The 20359-nt window shown below is 42.6% G+C and overlaps 1 pseudogene; it reads right to left on the reverse strand.

The window, feature by feature from the left end:
* The window catches only part of LOC122556107 (scavenger receptor cysteine-rich type 1 protein M130-like), a 151274-nt pseudogene that overhangs the window by 48017 nt on the left and 82898 nt on the right, over positions 1–20359 (reverse strand).

Raw genomic sequence — 20359 nt, forward strand, 5'->3', positions numbered from 1 at the left:
TAAAAAATACTTCAAATTGTTTTAGAACTCAGAGTCACAGCAATTAGTTCTATTGATATCTATCCTGTGTGTTTAAATGCCCAAGGCATTCCAGCTGTTCGTTACATTGGACTTCATAAACCAAACAAAATATGACCCAGCTTCATAAAATTTTAAAGTGTATATCCTACCACTATGCAGTTTATGTGTGACTACTTGCATCCAGCTTAAAAAGTAGTTGTTGTTTTTTGAGGCTGTAATGCATTTTGTTTCTTTAAGCTTCCACCCCACCATTTTCATGTTCAAGAGGCCAAAGACTCTCTCAGCAATAAATTATGTCCGACATTATATTATTTCTTGACATTTCAGTAATGTGATCATACCAAATCTGGACTTTGTTATGAAGGCCAGATCTTAATCATGGCCCATATTTGGTGAAAATATATGTATCCCATCTACTCCTTGGTAATGGACAGTGCTATAAAGTAATGTTGTATGTTGTAAAGTATCCAGGATCATAGTGAACATTAGTTGCAATCTAAAAGCTTCTTCAACGAGATGACCTACAGAACTGTTCATCCCGAGTGTGTGTATCAGGAGGCACAACATTCATGGGAGGATATATTTCAGAAAACAGAGGAATCACTCTGTTCTATTATTTGATGAGTAATTTCCATTTATTTTAAATGTTTATAAAAGCATATGAGAGCATTTATGAATGGTCAGAGTGGATGGTGTGCATTTGTTTGGAGAATGGGATGGGTGACTATAATCTTACAAATCCTACTTGTTATTTTGATGCAAAAGATTCGTTTTTATCCCCATTCAATGTAATACTTTTGAATTTAGCTCTGAATGCAGAAAATGTTTACCTTTTGTATTCACAATTTCAACTGATGTGGTTGCACTAGAAGGTTGAACTGTTGAGGCTGAAATGCAAAAGGGGAAAAGATTGTTAGTATCTGCAATGCATGTTTCGTTGCATGACATGTTTAAACATGAACACTTGAAAATCAAAGAAATGCTCCTAAAGTTAATAAAATTATAGAATGTTGCAACACAAGAGAATATTCGTTACTGGAAGATCTTTCAAAGAGCAATTCAGGTAATCCTTTCCAAATTAGTCCAAAGGTCTGAAATTGTTCTCATAATCTCCCATCATAATATATGTGGAACCAAAGAGTGAAGGTTAAACTGACTGAAAATATATTTTTAACATTCTTTGGGATCTCGTTAATTAACTGAATTGCATCCAGAGGACGGTGAGAGGTGGAAAGTTTAAGGGGGATACACGCGGCAAGTGCTTCACACAGAGGGTGGTGAGTGTCTGGAATGCGTTGCCAGCAGAGGCTGTAGAGGCAGGCACGGTAGATTCAGTTAAGATGTGTCTGGACAGATGCATGAATAGGTGGGGAGCAGAGGGATACAGATGCTTAGGAATTGACCGACATGTTTAGACAGTAAATTTGGATCAGCTCAGGCTTGGAGGACTGAAGAGCCTGTTCCTGGGCTATAAATTTTCTTTGTTCTTTGTTCTTTGGGTAACACTAAAATTTCGAGTGCTTAGTAAATGAAGACAAATCTAACATATTCTTTATGAAACATTACTTACCACATTGGACCAGATAGCAAAGTAGCCACATATTTACTTTCAATAACTGTATCTAGCATTTCATTCTAGAGTTATAGAGTCATGGCGATGCACAGCATGGAAACAACCCCTTCAGTCTGACTCATCCATGCCAACCAGATGCCCTAACGCAACCTCGTCCCATCTGCCAGCCCATATCCCTCCAAACGCTTCCTATTCATACATCCATCTCGTTGACTTTTAAAAGTTCCAATTGTACCAGCCTCCACTACTTCCCCAGGCAGCTCATTCCATGCATGTACCACCCTCTGAGTGAAAACGTTGCCCCTTAGTTTTCTTTTATATCTTTCCCCTCTCACCCTAAATCTATGCCCTCCAGTTCTGGACTCCCCCACCCCAGGGAAAAGGTTTTTTCTATTTATCCTATCCATGCCTCTCATGATTTTTTAAAACCTCTATAAGGTCACCCCTCAATCTTCGATGCTCCAGGGAAAACAGCCCCAGCATATTCAAACTCTCCCTATATCTCAAATCCTCCAACCCTGGCAACATCCTTGTAAGTCTTTTCTCAACCCATTCAAATTTCACAACATCCTTTGGATAGCAAGGAGACTAGAATTGCATACAATATTTCAAAAGTGGCCTAACCAATGTCCTGTACAGCTGCAACATGACCTCCCAATTCCTGTAACTCAATACTCTGATCAATAAAGGAAAACATACCAAACACCTTCTTCACTATCCTATCTACCTATGGCTCTACTTTCAAGAAGCTATGAACCTGCATTCCAAGGTCTCTTTATTCAGCAACACTCCATAGGACCTTAGCATTAAGTGCATAAGTCCTGCTAACATGTGCTTTCCCAAAAACGCAGCACCTCGCATTTATCTAAATTAAACTCCATCTGCCACCCCACAGCCCATTGGCCCATCTGATCAAGATCCCATTGTAATCTGATGTAACCTTCTTCGCTGTCCATTACACCTCCAATTTTGATGTTACCTACAAACTCACTCACCATACCTCTTATGCTCACATCCAAATCATTTATATAAATGTCAAAAAGTGGTGGACCCAGTTCCGATCCTTGTGGCACTCCACTGGTCACAGGCTTCCAGTCTGAAAAACAAACCTCCACCAACACACTCTGTCTTCTACCTTTGAGCCAGTTCTGTATCCAATTGGCTAGTTCTCTGTATTCCATGAGATCTAACCATTGGGAACCTTGTCAAAAGCCTAACTGAAGTCCATATAGATCATGTCTATCACTCTGCCCTTATCAATCCTCTTTGTTACTCCTTCAAAAAACTTAAACATGTTTGTGAGACATGATTTCCTGCACACAAAGCCATGTTGACTATTCCTAATTAGTTAGTGCCTTTCTAAATACTGTACATGTACATCCTGTCCCTCAGGGTTCCCTCCAAAACCTTGTCCATCACTGAAGTTGGGCTCTCTGGTCTATCGCTCCCTGGCTTGTCCTTCCCACCTTTCTTAATCAGTGGCACCACGTTTGCCAACCTACAGTCTTCTGGCACCTCACCTGTGACTTTCGATGATACAAATATCTCAGCAAGATGCCCAGCAATTACTTCCCTAGCTTCTCACAGAGATCCAGGGTACACCTGATCAGTTATTGGGGATGTATCCTCTTTTGTGCATTTCAAGACATCCAGCACTTCGTCCTCTGTAATATGGACATTTTTCAAGATGTCACCATCTATTTCCCTACATTCTATATCTTCCATGTCCCTTTCCACAGTAAATACTGTTTGACTTTTAATTTTAACAAAGTTACACCTTATGCCCAAATCGCCATGATAACTCGCCACCAGTCACTGCATTTTATTGACACTGATAAAACAAATAAAACTTCTAAGTCCTCGGGCCGTTTGGAAAGTGCAGGAGCTGCTTTAAAAAGAAAAAAGGAAAGCAAAGAGGACTGGCAGAAAACACAAAATCAAACCAAGGATTAAGATAGACCTTTCTCATCGACAGGGTTCTGGGCGTCAGGAACTCACTACCTGAAGGGATCGCAGAAACAGGAACCATCACAGCATGTAACAACTCTTTGGATGAACACTTGAATGTCATAGCTGACAAGGCTAGGGGTCAAGTGCTGGAAAAATAGGAGTAGAATAGATAAGTGCTTGATAACCGACGCTCCTAAAAGCCTCTTTCCGTGCAGTAAAATGTTATGACTATGTCTTAAAAATACTGACAACTTTTCCAAAAATGATGTGGTAGGATTGTGACGTTATATCTACCCTGAACTTTGTGGGTATGTAGCGAGCTGGCTGCCCATTTTACAATCTCTCAATTTTATTGTACATAGACATCAAAATTATAAGTATTATTATTCCATTTAATTTGCAATATATTCTTGATCGCGAGCTTTTGCTGTCCATTCTGGACCCAGGAAAAGGACAGTCGCTGCTCCCTGCAATAGCATCGCTATTCTCCGATTAAATATATCCCGAAGGTAAAAACAATGACTGCAGATGCTGGAAACCAGATTTTGGATCAATGGTGCTGGAAGAGCACAGCAATTCAGGCAGCATCGAGCTGTTTCAGCAAAATCGACGTTTCGGGCAAAAGCCCTTCATCAGGAATATATCCCGAGCCGAACATTGTGAGAATTACGCCTTTTCGGATTTGCTGTGCAATGCTCAAACACCGCCATAGACTTTCTGGTGCAGCGGAGGGAAAGTCAATTTTTGTGTTGGGCGGGGGGAGGGGAGGCGGGAACGCGTGACCATGAAGCGTGAGCGGCTTTTAAAGCTTTATCCTTCACCCACACAAATGAACGGGACGGAAAATCAAGGGGAGATCTTGACTGACGAGTTCCAATCACTCCGATTGCGCGCAGCGACAAATTTCAAAGCGACCCTAATTCTGATTCACTCGTCCACTGTGCATTTTAACATTTCGGTAACAAACATAGTGTATGTTGTTTTTTTTTCAATTAACCTGTTCAAATATGTTATTATTCATCTCTGCAGTTCTGCGGCAACTACCCGTATCTCGTGGCCCGGAGAGATGGTAATTACCACGCGCCAAACGAGCCAAAATTCTATATTTAAGTCTCTCATCCGCACTGAGAAAAGCAGATACATCAACTCCTCATTCTCTCTTTGTCCACAAATTATTTGCAGCTTCATAACTGATTGTTTCACAGCTGCTTGCCTCTGTGTTAAGTCTTTCATTCCCGCACCCAGTGTTTGGATATTATTCCCGGAGTGTGATCGCATTGGTCAAAAGACTGGGCCATGAGCTTATCAAGTTTGTAAGAATCTGATCAGTGGGTATTTTCTTCACTGACGGCAATTGTGATTATTAGTGTTCAGTTGAAATACGGCTGATTGTTGAAATCTCCAATAAGAACTGACATTTACCGTTAGCTTTGGACACTGAACTCTCACAAGATTTTTTTGTTGAACACTTCCTTCAATTGCTACGATTTGGGAATGAATTTCTATCATTTCATTACCTCATAATGCTGTCTCCCAATAACACACAGTCGTACAGGGCTCCCTCTCTCTTTATTGGAGGAATTTCAGATGTAGTATTTGAGGTTCTAGTATAAATTCCAAATATCCTTTCAAGTTGAAGCGCAAGAAAAAGCCATTGGTACGTTCAACCTGCAGCGGTTCATCCCAATCTTTGTCCATTTCACACATCTCACTGTTTTCTCCCTCAATCTCATCTAACACTACCATTCAGCCTGTATTTGTCACGCTATCAAGCCGCGCCTACAAATTCCCAATGGAAACAGATTTGGGAAGAAGATCTAAAGTTTCCATTTCCTGCCGCGAGAATCAATCGGAAATTCCTCTTCTCAGAGTTTCAAGTTGCAAATTAATTTATGTTCAATTAGAAACTTGAATAATTTGCGACGATTAATTTTCAGCGTGCCTTGCAATTGCAACTTTTCAAAATATCACAATAATTTACATTCAATGACACTGTTTAAAATATGTTTCAGGAAACTTATGCCATTGAAATGGTGTCGGACGCAGCGCGAACTCCGGGAAATGGTGTTTTTAGGTTCTGTAAGAGCATGTTAGCTGGAGACTGCGATAAACTCACCTGAAATCGAGTTATTTCTCGGTCTCTTGCGAAACAGTCTTAAACGGAGTGCATCCTTCAGTGCTCACCGTGAACAGTGACCAACAGGAGACTGAATACCGAATAAAAACCGAAAGAACTGCAGATGCTGTCAATCAGGAACAAAAACCGAAGTTGCGAGAAAAGCTCAGCGGGTCTGGTAGCATCTGTCCAGAAAAATCAGAGATAACGTTTCGGTTCTGGTGACATTCCGCAGAACGGTTCTCAGGAAGGGTCACCGAACCCGAAACGTTATCTCTGATTTTCCTTCACAGATGCTGCCCGACCGCGGAGTTTTTCCAACAACGTTTGTTTTAGTCGTTATTACCTGTTCAGAGGTAGCCTTTAATCAACATGCGACAGAGCCTGAAGTTTCGTTCAAGGGGTGATTTATGTTAAAATCGGTTTTCCAATGAACACATCAGTAAACTCTGACAATTTTACCAGGCCTCAGTTGAACCTGGTATCGATGATCCCGCTGAGCTCCCTGTGGAGCTGCCTCAGTGAGATCCCAATGAACAGGCTGCTGTCACACTGAAGGAAAAGTAATTTTTCACAAGATGAATGGCCAGATACGGGATTGCGGGATTGCTGTTTTCTCCAATTCGGTCAGCCACAGCGATGCTAATATGGAGATTCTACTTTCCAGCAATAAGAACACTGGTGATGTGATTCTTGTCAGTTTGGGTCATGAAAACTGATTTTCTGGAACTGAGAATTTCGGACAGCAAGAACTTCACTATTCCGAAAGGTGCTTCACTCCAGAAGAGCATGCGAGAATAAATTATAGGAGCAGATATTCGGTCCATCATGTCTGACATATTTCTCAACTCAATTCCTCTGCCTTCCGCGGTTAGTTTTGATCCCCTTACTAATCAAGAACCAACTCTGTCTTAAATACATACAATGACTTGGCCTCCACAACTCTCTGGTGCAATGAGTTCCACAGATTTACCACTTTCTGCCTGAAGACATCCCTCCTCATCTCTATTCGAAAGGGTTGTCCCTTCACTCTGAGGCTGTATCCTTGGATCTGAGGCTCCCCTCAGTATACAGTTAATGTTCAAGATTCTTAACAGCATTGATGTACAGAAGGAGCTCTCTGCAAGCGACCACACAAGTAGATAGGATGGTAAAACAGATGTATGGCATGCTTGCCTGTCTTGGTCTGAGAACTGCTTACCAGTCATGTTGAGCTTGATCGACTTTGGTTAGGAACACTTAGAGCATTGCGTTCAACTCGAGTCGCCACATTACCGGAAGGATGTGGAGGCTTTGGAGAGGTTGCAGAAGAACTTTACCAGGATGCTGCCTGGTTTAGAGGGTATGAGCTCTCGGGAGAGGCTGGAAAAACTCCTGTTGTTACGTCTGGATCGTCGGAGGCTGAGGAGAGACCTGACAGAAATCTATAAAATTATGAGATGCATATCGACGGTTCGAATCTTTTTCCCAGAAATGAAACGTCTAATAGTGGGCACATGCATTTCAGGTTAGAGGAGGAACGGTGACACAGTGGTTAGCACTTCTGCTCACAGCGCCAGAGACCCAGGTTCAATTCCCGCCTCAGGCGACTGACTGTGTGGAGTTTGCACATTCTCCCCGTGTCTGCGTGGGTTTCCTCCGAGTGCTCCGGTTTAGCGTTGGCCACGCTAAATTGCCCGTAGTGTTAGATGCAGCGGTAAATGTAGGGGAATGGATATGGGTGGGTGCGCTTCGGCGGGTCTGTGTGGACTTGTTGGGCCAGAGGGCCTATTTCCACACTGTAAGTAATCTAAAAAAAAACTTCAAGGAGACATGAGGGTCGAGTTTTATACACAGTGTGTAGTAGGAGTCTGGAATGCACTGCCAGGGATGGTGGAAGAGGCAGATAGAATAAAAGCATTTAAGAGACTTTTAGATAAGCGCACGAATATGGAAGGAGTGAAGTGTTATGGACAAAGAGCAGGCAGAAGGGATTACTTTCATTTGGCGTCATGTTCTACGCAACATAGTCGGCCGAAGGGCCCGTTGCTGTGCTGCACAGTTCTTTGTTCTGCGTTCCTTTGGATCTTCTCCACATCCATTCTATCCTAGAATCGCAGTATTCTGTTAGTTATAATCAGACTTTCCCCCTCGTCCTTCGAAACTCCACAAAGTACAGACCGAGAGACCTCAGCTGCTTCTCATTTGACAAGCCCTTCACCCGTGGGGGCATCCTCTGGACCGCGTCCAATGCCAGTACATCCTTCCTTCGATATAGACCCAAGAATGCTCACAATATCCTGAATGCAGTCTGACCAGAGTCTTATACATCCTCAGGGGTACATCCCCGCTCTTGTATTCCAGACCTCTCGAAATGAATGGTAACATTGCAATTGCCTTCCTAACTACCAACTTGAATACTAACCGTGACAGAATACTGAACCAGGAATTTCAAAACCCTTTTATGCTTCAGGTTTCCAAAGCTTTTCCCTGTTTAGAAAATAGACTACACTCTCCTCCCAGCCTAAGCCTCCCGCTTCTTCCACCCAGCTTGTCCCTCCACCTATAGTCCAGATCGCTCGTGAAATATCAATAGCGCGGTCCCAAACACTGACACCTGCTGAATTCCACTCGTCACTCGCTGCCATCTGAAAATAAGACCCCTTCATCCTTACTCTCTGCCACCTGCCAGTCAGCTAAACCTCTGTCCACGCCAGTACCTTGCCCCTAACACCGACCAAAATTCAGTTTAATTGGATTATCCTCCTCCGCTGCAATCATTGTATCAGGTCACTTTAAAAAGGTAGACTGCTGAAACCGAGAAAGAGTAAAATTATTCTTCATTCATGCACCCAGTGTGAAATATTGAATTTGCCGCTCAGGTTGCATTCTGTCCAATATTCCTTTGATGTAAGATGGGTCACAGTCTGAGATCATTGATATTCCGCTAATTCAATGGTTGGAAACAGTTCCACTTTCCTCCCTTGCTGGAAAACTGGCATCTGTGGGATCCTGTCCCCTCCCTCACTTCTCCGCCCGATCTCAAAAACCACCTCGATATGTTTTAATAACATTTCCATAAATTTCAGTAACGCTTGGACAAATGGAATACGGTGGGCCGGGGTGGGGGGGGGGGGAGGGGGGTGGTAGTGTTACTACTGGAAATAATGTAATGTAATGTTCTGCGATTTTGTTCTACAGAAAATAACTGACCACAAAGTTACTGACCATCACTAACCCCCGATCAATCGGACGATTGGAAGGTTTGACCGTTTAACCAGATCGGTTTATGGCGGGTGAAGGCACTCTCGCGCTCATCCAAGAAGACAGACGAAAGATAAGCACAATTGGATAATGCAAATCTGGAGAAAACTGAGAGATGATACTATGGATGTCATGGTATAATCATGTGTGAAGTTAGATTTTGGATGTTACAGCACCTTGTTCTAAAACATCACAAAGCATTACTGATATTATGCTTGTGAGAACGGTCGCAAATCTCGGGAAATATTACTGACAAGGGGTCACACTTTTCAGATATATCACGCACGTTGTTGAAACGATACATAATGACAACTTAGCAGCTGTCGATGGCAGTGGGTCGAAAGGTGAACTTTGTTCACTGGCCCGGAGTGGTAAAGGACGGTGAGAAACACCTGACAGAAACTCACAGAAGACAATACTAAAACATACATTCCCAACAGAAACTGACAAAGCATTGATTCAGTTTTCTCGACTTTATCGTTCTGTTCAAAGCCTCATTTTCTGGAAGAAACCTGAAAGGAAAAAAAGTTAACGCTTCGCTGAATGTAACATCCGACTGAGTTCGAGTTTATCTGATTGTAAAATGTCTTGTCTGTTGTTGGCAAAACAATTAAATGATATTTGGGATTTCGTTAAAAACACAAGTTTGAAACTATTCTACCATCTTTCCAAACAAACAATTTCACTCATGTTTATCGCTAACTTGTAAAGACAATTGAAAGACCCAAAACGATATCATGAATCCACAGGCGCAAAAGCAGGAAAGAACAATATTTTAGAGTGCGGCTTTGAATGTAGTTCATCTTGTTCATTAATAAGTAACCACTGAAATGAACAGCTACGTTGTTTTAATTACGTTGTTTTAAGCCACAGGATGGTATCTCAACTTACAATGAATGAATAATATTTACGGGTACCGCTCAGGTGGCAGAATTCTGCTCTGCAGAAATTTGTGTTTGATTAAGACAATGGTGCAGTCCATTTAGAACAGACATCTGCTTAATTCCGTATTAGCTGAAAAGTTTATCGAATCCTTCTGCACGATCAGTACACAGAACATGAGAGCGCCAAAGCCTCTTTCTGTGCAAAAAATATAACTTTTAGGCGAGAATTGACATCTTCAAGAATGACCCATTGAAGTGATCCCTACAAACAGCCCAAGATATGAAAAAAAGGTGAAGTTTTTTGAAATAGAATGAGCATCATTTGAATAAATGACGATGAATTGGAACGTAACAAAAACCACAATTTCCAGCGTTCGGGTAAGTATTGTTGTGATCTACTTACCCAATGAAACGTGCAGAATCAGAACAAATATCCCCAGGCAATACATTTCACGGCGACTCTGTTCAAGTGATACGATGGAGAACCTGATCTACGACGCAAGTGTACATCAAAAATTCGAGTGGTTCCAGTTATTCAGTGGAAATTGACTGTGAAATCCGGATTTGTCAAAAACGTCGTTTTTTTTCTTATCAGAATTAGAATTGATGGACCAATAAGCGATGTGATTGCCAATTTAGGTAAAACCGTGGTGATGTCGTTTATGGGGGAGGGAGTTCTGTGACCTCGAAACAGTCCATCAGCTTTTTGATTAGAATTCAAAATATTTGAGGGTTGTATTTAATTATATTCAAATTCATTCACAAATGAATTTTCAAATTTCTTGAGTTATTAGTGAGTTTTCAATGTTATGGAGTATAGTTATACACTGGACAGAAACACCCAGCTGCTCCATAATATGATGAAAGATAACCAGCGAGACGTAGAACAACGTACTGATTATGTATAATGCACTCCAAGACACTGTACTATTAAGTGCAAATTGAAATGGCATTATAGACAGATAGATAGACAGATACAGAGGGAAATTGTGCCATCAGTTTTTAAAATTCTTTTATTCATCTGTGGGACGTGGACGTGACCAGCTGATCAGTATTGATTGCTTGTCCTTACTTGCAATTGACAAATAGCGGTGAGCTACATTCTTCAGCCGTTGCAATCCATGTGCTGTAGGTTAGCCACAATGCCGTTCGTGAGCAAATTCCAGGATTTTGAACCAATGACATTGAAGAAACTCCAGTATATTTCCAAATCAGGATGGCGAGTGGCTTGGAGAGGATCTTAGAGGTAGTGGTGTTCCCATGTTTCTGCTGCCATTTTCCTTCTAAACAGAAGTGGCCATGTGTTTGGTGAATTTCTGCAGTGCAACTTTTAGGTTGTACACAGTGCTCCTACTGAATGTGGATGGTGCAGTGAACGAATGCTTGGGAATGCAGCGTCAATCTAGACTGCTGCTTTGTACCGAAAGATGTCAAGTTTCTTCACTGTTGTTGGAACTGGCCCCATTCAGACACATGGGGCATATCCCATCACACTCCTGACACTCCCTTGCAGATGATGGGCAGGTTTTGGCGAGTCAGGAGGTGAGTTACTTGCCATAGCAATCCTGGTCTCTGGCCTGTTTTTATAGCCATTGTGATTATATGATAAGTCCAGATGAGTTTCCAGTCAAATAGTAACCCGAAGTATGTTGATAGTGGTGTAGTAATGTGATGATAACAACATTGAATGTCAAGAGGTGTTAGCTAGAACGTCTTTTATTGGAAATGCTCATTGCCTCACATTTGTGTGATATGAATATTACTTGCCACTTGCTAGCCCAAGCCTAGATGTTGCTTTTGAAAATGGACTGCTTAAGTGTCTGTGGAATCACAAGTGGTGCTCAACTTTGTGCAATCATCAGAGAACATCTGATCTTATGATGCAGAGAAGGTCATTGATGAAGCAGCCGAAGATAATTGTGCCTGTGGCACTACCCTGAGGAATGCATGCTTAGATATCCTGGACCTGAAATTAATTATGTCTAACAACCATAACCATCTTCCTTTTTGCCAGATATAACTTCAACTTTTGTGTCAGGTATAACTACAACTTTTGCTTTCCTGTCCAGGGGCAGCAGGAAACAGAGCGGAGGTGACGTTGGAGCCAAGGAGGTTGCCAGGAAAGTAAGAGAACAGTATAAATTCTTACCTTCAAAGCCTGTGGCCTTTTTCCTGTCTGGGAGCTGTGGGAGACAGAGGTGAGGTGACATTAGAGACATATGGAGGTTGCCAGGAAGGTAAGGACTTAGTATAAATTTGGGCAGCAGCTAAACCTGAAATACTACATGTGTAGTATCTCCCTTCCACCCATCCTCCTCTAACCAGAAGAAAATGGATTCTGTCAGGTAAGTTTTCTTTTTCTTTCTTTTCTTTCATATATTTAAGTGCATTGTTTGGTTTTAGTTAGTTGATATAAAGCTAAGGCTTATAATGACAGGAAACCTCAGACCCATGGCATGTACCTCTTGCCTGATGTGGGAGCTCAGGGAAGTGGCTGACGTCCCTCTTACCTTTGTAAGAAGTGTGTCCAGCTGCAGCTCTTGTTTGACAACATGGCAGCTCTGGAGCTGTGGATGGACTCACTGTGGAGCATCTACGATGTTGAGGAGGTCATGGATGGCACGTTTAGTGAATTGGTCACACCGCAGGTTAGAATTGCTGAGGGAATACAGTGAATGGGTGACCAAAAAAGTGGGAAGGCATTGCAAGCGTCCTCTGCGGTCATCTCCCTCCAAAACAGGTATATTGTTTTGGATACTGTTGGGGAAGATGGCTCACCAGGGGAGGGCAGCAGTTGCCAGGATCATGGCACTGTGATGGGCACTGCTGTTCAGAAGGGCAGAAAAAAGACTTGTAGGGCCACAGTCATAGGGGATTCTATTGTAAGGGGAGTAGATAGGTGGTTCTGTGGCCAAAAACGACACTCCCGGATGGTATGTTGCCTCCCAAGTGTTTGGGTCAATTGGCTGCAGAGCATTCTGAAAGGGGAGGGTGAAGAGTCAGTTATCATGGTGCATATAGGCATCACTGATATAAGTAAAAAATAAGATGAGCCCTGAAAACAGAATTCAGGGAGTTTGGAGAGAAGTTAAAGATGAGGTAATCAAAGGTAGTAATCTCGAGTTTGCTTCCAATGCCACTTGCTAGCCAGTGTAGAAATGAAAGAATCGACAGGATGATGAGGTGGCTTGATGGGATGGTGTAGGAGGGAGGGGTTCAGATTTGTGGGACATTGGTACCGGTTCTGGGGAAGGTGGGACTATTATAAATTGGATGGTCTACACCTGAATCAGACTGGAACTAATGTATTTGCACGAGTTTTTGCTACTGCTGTTAGGGAGGTTTTAAACTAATGTGGCAGGGGGCTGGGAACCAGAAGAGAAGATCACTAGACAGTGAGGTGGAAACTGGATACTGTAAGGATCACAAAGTTAGCATTACCAAGGGGAAGAGCAGGCAGAGAGCAGATGAGCGCAAATGAACTGGCGGCCTGATGTGCATATACTTTAATGCAAGGAGTATAGTGGGTAAGGTCGATGAACATTGGGCTTGGATTGGTGCCTGGGAGTATGACATTATTGCTGTCACAGAGACTTGAGTGAAGGAAGGGCATGATTGGCAACTAAATGTTCCAGGATATAGATGCTTCAGACAGGATAGGGCAGGAAGTAAAAGGTGGAGAGGAGTTGCACCGCTGGTCAGGGATTATATCACGGCTGCGCTAAAGGACGACACTATGGAGACCTTGAGCAGTGAGGTGTTATGGATGGAGCTGAGAAATAAGAAGGATGCAGTTACATTGTTGGGGTTATATTACAGGCCTCCCAATAGTGAGTGTGAGGTAGAAGAACAAATAGGAAAACAGATTATGGGAAGGTGTAGAGGCAACAGGGTAGTGGTGATGGGAGATTTTAATTTTCCCAACATTGACTGGGATACACTTAGTGTCAGAGGTCTGGATGGGGCAGAATTTGTAAGGAACGTTCAGGAAAGCTTTCCCCTCCAGGGAAGGGGCCATATTGGACCTGGTGTTGGGGAATGAGCCATGCCAGGTGGTATTCTTGATGGTAGTGGGGGATTTTTTTGGTAACAGTGACCACAATTCTGTAAGTTTTAGAATATGCATAAGCAAAGATGAGAGTGGTCCTAAGGCATGAGTACTAAACTGGGCCAAGGCCAGTTGTATCAAAATTAGGCAGGAACTGGGAAATGTGGATTGGACATGGCTATTTGAAGGAAAGTCCACATTTGATATATGGGAGGCTTTCAAACATAGGTTGAAGATAGTGCAGGATAGGCACGTCTCTTTGAAAATAAGGCATAGGAAAGGCAAGATTCATGAACCGTGGATGACAGGAGAAATTGTATGATGTGCCAAGAGGAAAAGGGAAGCGTACATAAGATCCAGGCAGCTAAGAACAGAACGGCCTTGGAGGAATATCGGGAGATTGGACCAATCTTAAACAAGGAATCTAGCGGGCTAAAACGGGTTATGAAATAATTTTAGCGAGCAGAATTAACGAGAATCCCAAGGCCTTTTATTCTTATGCAATAATCAAGAGGGTAACTAGAGAAAAGGTTCGTCCAGTAAACGATAAGGAAGGAAGGTTGTGTGTTGAACCTGAGAGAATGGTTGAGATTTTCAATGATTACTTTGCATCAGTGTTCACTGAGGAATGGGAGGTGATGAATGCTGAGATTAGAGATACAAGTTTGTTTACTCTGGATCATGTTGATATAAGGAGGGAAGATTTGTTAGATGAACAAATCCCCAGGACCAGATGGGATCTATCCCAGGTTGCCTAGGAAATAGCTGAGGTCCTGACAGATATCTTTGTAGCATCGTTAAACACAGGTGAGGTGCCGGAGGAATGTAGGGTTGCTCATGCTGTCCTCCTTTACAAGAAGGGTAGTAGGGATATTCCAGGTAATTATAGACCAGTGAGCTTGATGTCAGTGGTGAGAAAGTTGCTGGAGAAGGTACTGAGGGATAAAATCTATTTTTATTTGGAAATAAATGGGCTTATTAGTGATAGGCAACATGATTTTTTTGTGGGGTACATCGTGCCTTACCAACTTAATAGAGTTCTTTGAGGAAGTGATCAAGTTGCTAGATGAAGGAAGGGCTGAAAATGTCATATACATGGACTTTAGTAAGGCATTTGATAAGGTTCCCCATGGTAAACTAATGGAGAAAGTGAAGTCATATGGCATGCAGTGTGTTCAAGCTAGGTGGATAAAGAACTGGTTGAGCAACAGGAGACAGAGTTGTAGTTGAAGGGAGTTTCTCGAAATAGAGAAAGGTGACCAGTGGTGTTCCATAGAGATCTGTGCTGGGGCCATTGTTGTTTGTAATATACATAAAGTATCTAGAAGAGGGCATTGTTGGTCTGATCGGTTTGCAGATGGCATGAAGATTGGTGGAGTAGCAGAAAGCATAGGAGATGCCAAAGAATACAGGAGAATATAGATAGACTGGAGAGTTGGGCAGAGATGTGGCAGATGGAGTTCAATCCAGGCAAAAGTGAGGTCTTGTAGTTTGGGAAGTCTAATTCTAGCGCGAACTATACTATAAACAGAATAGCCTTGGGAAAAGTTGATGAGCAGAGAGATCTGGGAGTTCAGGTCCATTGTACCCTGAAGGTTGTTGCACAGGTGGATAGGGTGGTCAAGGAGGCATATGGTATGCTTGCCCTCATCAAATGGGGTACTGAGTGTAAGAGCTGGCAGGTCATGTTAAAATTGTACAAGACTTTGGTTCGGCCGCATTTAGAATACTGTGTACAGTTCTGGTCACCACATATCAAAAGATGTGGACACTTTGGAGAGGGTGCAGAGAAGATTTACAAGGATGTTGACTGGTGGGGAAGGTGCTAGGTATGAAGACAGATTGAGTAGGTTAGGATTGTTTTTATTGGAAAAAAAGGAGATTGAGGGGGGACCTGATTAAGGTCTACAAAATCATGAAGGGTATAGACAGGGTAGATAGAGATAAGCTTTTTCCCAGTGTGAGGGATTCAATGATGAGAGGTCATGTGTTCAAGGTGAGGGGTGAAAAGTTTAAGGGGGATATACACAGAGGGGGTAGGTGCCTGGAATGTGTTACCAGCAGAGGTAGTAGATTCAATTAAAATGTGTATGGATAGATGCATGAGTAGGTGGGGAGCAGAGGGATTGAGATGCTTAGGAATTCAGCAACAGGTTTAGAGAATGGATTTGGATCGGCTCAGGCTTGGAGGGACGAAGGAACTGTTCCTGGGCTGGAAATTTTCTTTGTTGTTTGTTGTTAACCAATGCAGTGTATTCCCCTGATATTCATGGACTCCAGTTTTTCTACAGTTCCTTGATGTCACACTTGGTCAAATGCAGCATGGAGGTCAAGGGCTATGACTCTCACTTCACATCTGGAATTCAGCTTTTTTTGTCAATGATTGAAGGAATGCTGTAACAAGGTCAGGAGCTGAGTTGTCCTGTTGGGACACAAACTAGGCTTCACTGAGCAGGTTACTTCTGAGCAAGTGTTGCTTAATAGCATTATTGGTGACACCTTCCATCACTTTACTGATGATTTACAGTTGACTAATAAGGCAGTGATTGGCTGGGTTGAATTAGTCCTGCCTTTTGTATAGACAACATACCTGAGGAATTTTCCAAATTGTTGAGTAGATACCAGTGTTATAGTTGTACTTGGTTAGGGGAGTGGCAAGTTATGGAGCAAAAGTCTTCAATATTATTGTTTGGAATGTTGTGACGATCTATAGCATTTGCAGCATCCAGTGCCTCCAATCGGGAGGGATTCTGGGTAATCCAAGATGGAGGACAGGAAAAATTTCTGGCTGTAACACTGCTCCTTTTTTTTGAGGTATTTAGGTGCTGGAGGTGATTTCCTCGAATTCCAGGAGCAGCATTTACTGTTTCATATGCTGTTGCATTGTTTTGGAACTTTGGGGGAAAAAAAAGTCAAAACAACAGCAGTTTTAAAAGGGAGAACAACAGACAAAGGAAGCACATGGTTAGGACAGTGCAGGAGAGTGAGTGAGTGAGAGAAAGAGAGAACCTGCACAGTTACTGCCTTTGCTATTTTGAATTCAATGTCACTGGACATTGGAGTGCATCTGGGAAAATTAACAAACAGTGAAATTCACAACTAATCTTGGAGGAACCTATTTGGGCAAAGTTCACAGCGCATAATCAGATAAGTTCATCGTTATTTTAAGTGTGTCCCACAGAAAGGCTGCAGTAGTGAGTAGAGTGGGTTCTTTCTTGATTGTATGTTTTTGGAGATATGTCTCTTGATTAAACTTAAAATATAAGCCATAACTATTAATTTAACCTGGGGCAGTGTTTCGTAGAGGAATAAGACAGTGTTATTTTCTGGGTCTGTAGATTGTGAAGGAGCAAAAATGGTCTTCACTACAGTGATATGTACTTCTTGTCAGATGTGGGAGCTTAAAGAGTTTAAGGGTTACTGCAGATTATATCTGCCATAAATGCTATTAGATGCAAATCTTATCAGATCGAATGGATCAGTTGGAGAGACAGTTAGAAGCAATGAGAAATTTGCAACATCAACAGTATGTGATGGATGGCAATTATAGAAGGGGGGAAAAAGTCTCAGATACAGTCACATAGATAGGTTAACTCCAGAAAAAGTAAGAGATGTAGGCACCCAGTGCAGGAGTCTTTTGTGGATATACCCATTTCAAACAGGTATGCTGTTTTGGAAATTGTAGGGGTGTGATGGATTCTCAGGGGAACGAAGCATGAACAGCCAAGTTTCTAGTATTGAGACTGGCTCTAATGCAACGAGGGGTATGTCTGCTTCCAAGTGTGGTGTAAAATTCCAAGCAGTGGAATGTGGTGAAACGGTTAAAAATTATGTCCCAATACATGTGTGAATCTAACCGGAATGGAGGTGTTGCTTAGTCCCGTGTGAATCTTCTTATCTGTATGTAACCAGAATGGAATGTGTTTTTTAGCCTTGCTCTGCTGTTCACATGAATGTTTATATCTGGAAGGGAGTATATCAGCTGGAAAAGTCTCCAGTTCGGTGAGTCTGCTCCGGGGTTACGTTTAACCGCCGAGCGTGGGTTGTTGGCAACCGCTCTACGAGAACTGACGGCTCCCAGTTTTTGTAACATGTAGAGTGAGTATAAGCCAGACCCGTTGTGCGACACTGCGGGGAATAAAATGCCCATATTCGAGCAGTCTCGCCTCTTGGTCGTTTGTTCTGTGTCAGACTACTCTCCTACGAACCTGACCTTGAGAATTTTTTAAAACACCAAGAGATCAATTGTATGAGGGAATTCTGTAGTCCGAGGTACAGACCAACATTTCAGTAGCCAGCAGCTTCCCTGGTGACAGGATCAAGGATGTCTCAGAGGGTGCAGAGTGTTCTCAAAGGGGAGAGGAGCCAGCAAGAGGTCATTGTCCACATTGGAACCAATGACATAGGAAGGGAAAAGGTTGAGATTCTGAAGGGAGATTACAGAGAGGCAGAAATTTAAAAAGGAGGTCCTCGAGTAGTAATATCTGGATTACTCCCAGTGCTACGAACTAGTGAGGGCAGGAATAGGAGGATAGAGTGGATGAATGCATGGCTGAGGAGCTGGTGTATGGGAGAAGGATTCTCGTTTTTGGATCATTGGAATCTCTTTTGGGGTAGAGGTGACCTGTACAAAAAGGACAGATTGCACATAAATTGGAAGGGGACTAATATACTGACAGGGAAATTTGCTAGAGCTGCTCGGGAGGTTTTAAACTAGTAAGGTGAGGTGGGGGTGGTGGAAGGACCCAGGGAGATAGTGAGGCAAGAGATCAATCTGAGACTGGTACAGTTGAGAACAGAAGCGAGTCAAACAGTCAGGCAGGCAGGGACACGATAGGACTCATAAATTAAAGTGCATTTATTTCGATGCAAGGGGCCTAACAGAGAAGGCAGATGAACTCAGGGCATGGTTAGGAACATGGGACTGGGATATCATAGCAATTGCAGAAACATGGCTCAGGGATGGACAGGACTGGCAGCTTATTGTTCCAGGATACAAATGCTACAGGAAGGATAGAAAGAGAGGCAAGAGAGGAGGGGGAGTGACTTTTTGATAAGGGATAGCATTTCAGCTGAGCTGAGGGAGGATATTCCTAGAAGTTATTTGGGTGGAACTGAGAAATAAGAAAGGGTGATCACCTTTTTGGGATTGTAGTCTAGACCCCCTAACAGTCAGAGGGAAATTGAGAAACAAACTTGTAAGGAGATCTCAGCTATCTGTAAGAATAATAGAGAGGTTATGGTCGGGGATTTTAACTTTCCAAACATAGACTGGGACAGCCATAGTGTTAAAGGTTTAGATGGAGAGGAATTTCTTAAGTGCGTACAAGACAATTTTCTGATTCAGTATGTGGATGTACCAACTAGAGAAGGTGCAAAACTTGACCTGCTCTTGGGAAATAAGGCAGGGCAGGTGACTGAGGTGTCAGTGGAGGAGCACTTTGGGGCCAGCGACCATAATTCTATTAGATTTAAAATATTGATTGAAAAGGATAGACCAGATCTAACAGTTGAAGTTCTAAATTGGAGAAACGCCAATTTTGATGGTATTAGGCAAGACATTTTGAACGCTGATTGGGGACAGATGTTCGCAGGTAAAGGGACGGCTGGAAAATGGGAAGCCTTCAGAAATGAGATAACGCGAATCCAGAGAAAGTATATTCCTGTTAGGGTGAAAGGAAAGGTTGGTAGGTATAGGGAATGCTGGATGACTGAAGCAATTGAGTGTTTGGTTAAGAAAAAGAAGGAACCATATGTAAGGTATAGACCAGATAGATCAAGTGAATCCTTAGAGTATAAAGGAAGTAGGAGTGTATACTTAAGAGGGAAATCAGGAGGGCAAAAAGGGGAAAAAGGGGACATCAGATAGCTTTGGCAATTAGAATTAAGGAGAATCCAAAGTGTTTTTTACAAATACATTAAAGACAAAAGGATAACTAGGGAGAGAATAGGGCCCCTCAAAGATCAGTAAGGTGGACTTTGTATGGAGCCGCAGAAAATGGGGGAGATATTAAATGAGTATTTTGCATCATTGTGGAAAAGGATATGGAAGACATAGACTGTAGGGAAATAGGTGGTGACATCTTGCAAAATGTCCAGATTACAGAGGAGGAAGTGCTGGATGTCTTGAAACGGGTAAAGGTGGATAAATCCCCAGGACCTGATCAGGTGTACCCGAGAACTCTGTGGGAAGCTAGGGAAGTGATTGCTGGGCCTCTTGCTGAGATATGTATCATCGATAGTCACAGGTGAGGTGCTGGAAGACTGGAGGTTGGCAAACGTGGTGCCACTGTTTAAGAAGGGTGGTAAAGATAAGCCAAGGAACTATAGACCAGTGAACCTGACATTGGAGGGAATCCTGAGGGACAGGATGTACATGTATTTGGAAAGGCAAGGATTGATTAGGGATAGTCAACATGGCTCTGTGCGTGGCAAATCATGTTTCACAAACGTGATTTGAGTTTTTTGAAGTAGTAACAAAGAGGATTAATGAGGACAGAGTGGTAGATGTGCTCTATATGGAC

Source organism: Chiloscyllium plagiosum, unplaced genomic scaffold, assembly GCF_037043375.1.
Source record: "Chiloscyllium plagiosum isolate Xiang-an unplaced genomic scaffold, Cpla_swu_hap1 HiC_scaffold_13, whole genome shotgun sequence".
Lineage (NCBI taxonomy): Eukaryota > Metazoa > Chordata > Chondrichthyes > Orectolobiformes > Hemiscylliidae > Chiloscyllium > Chiloscyllium plagiosum.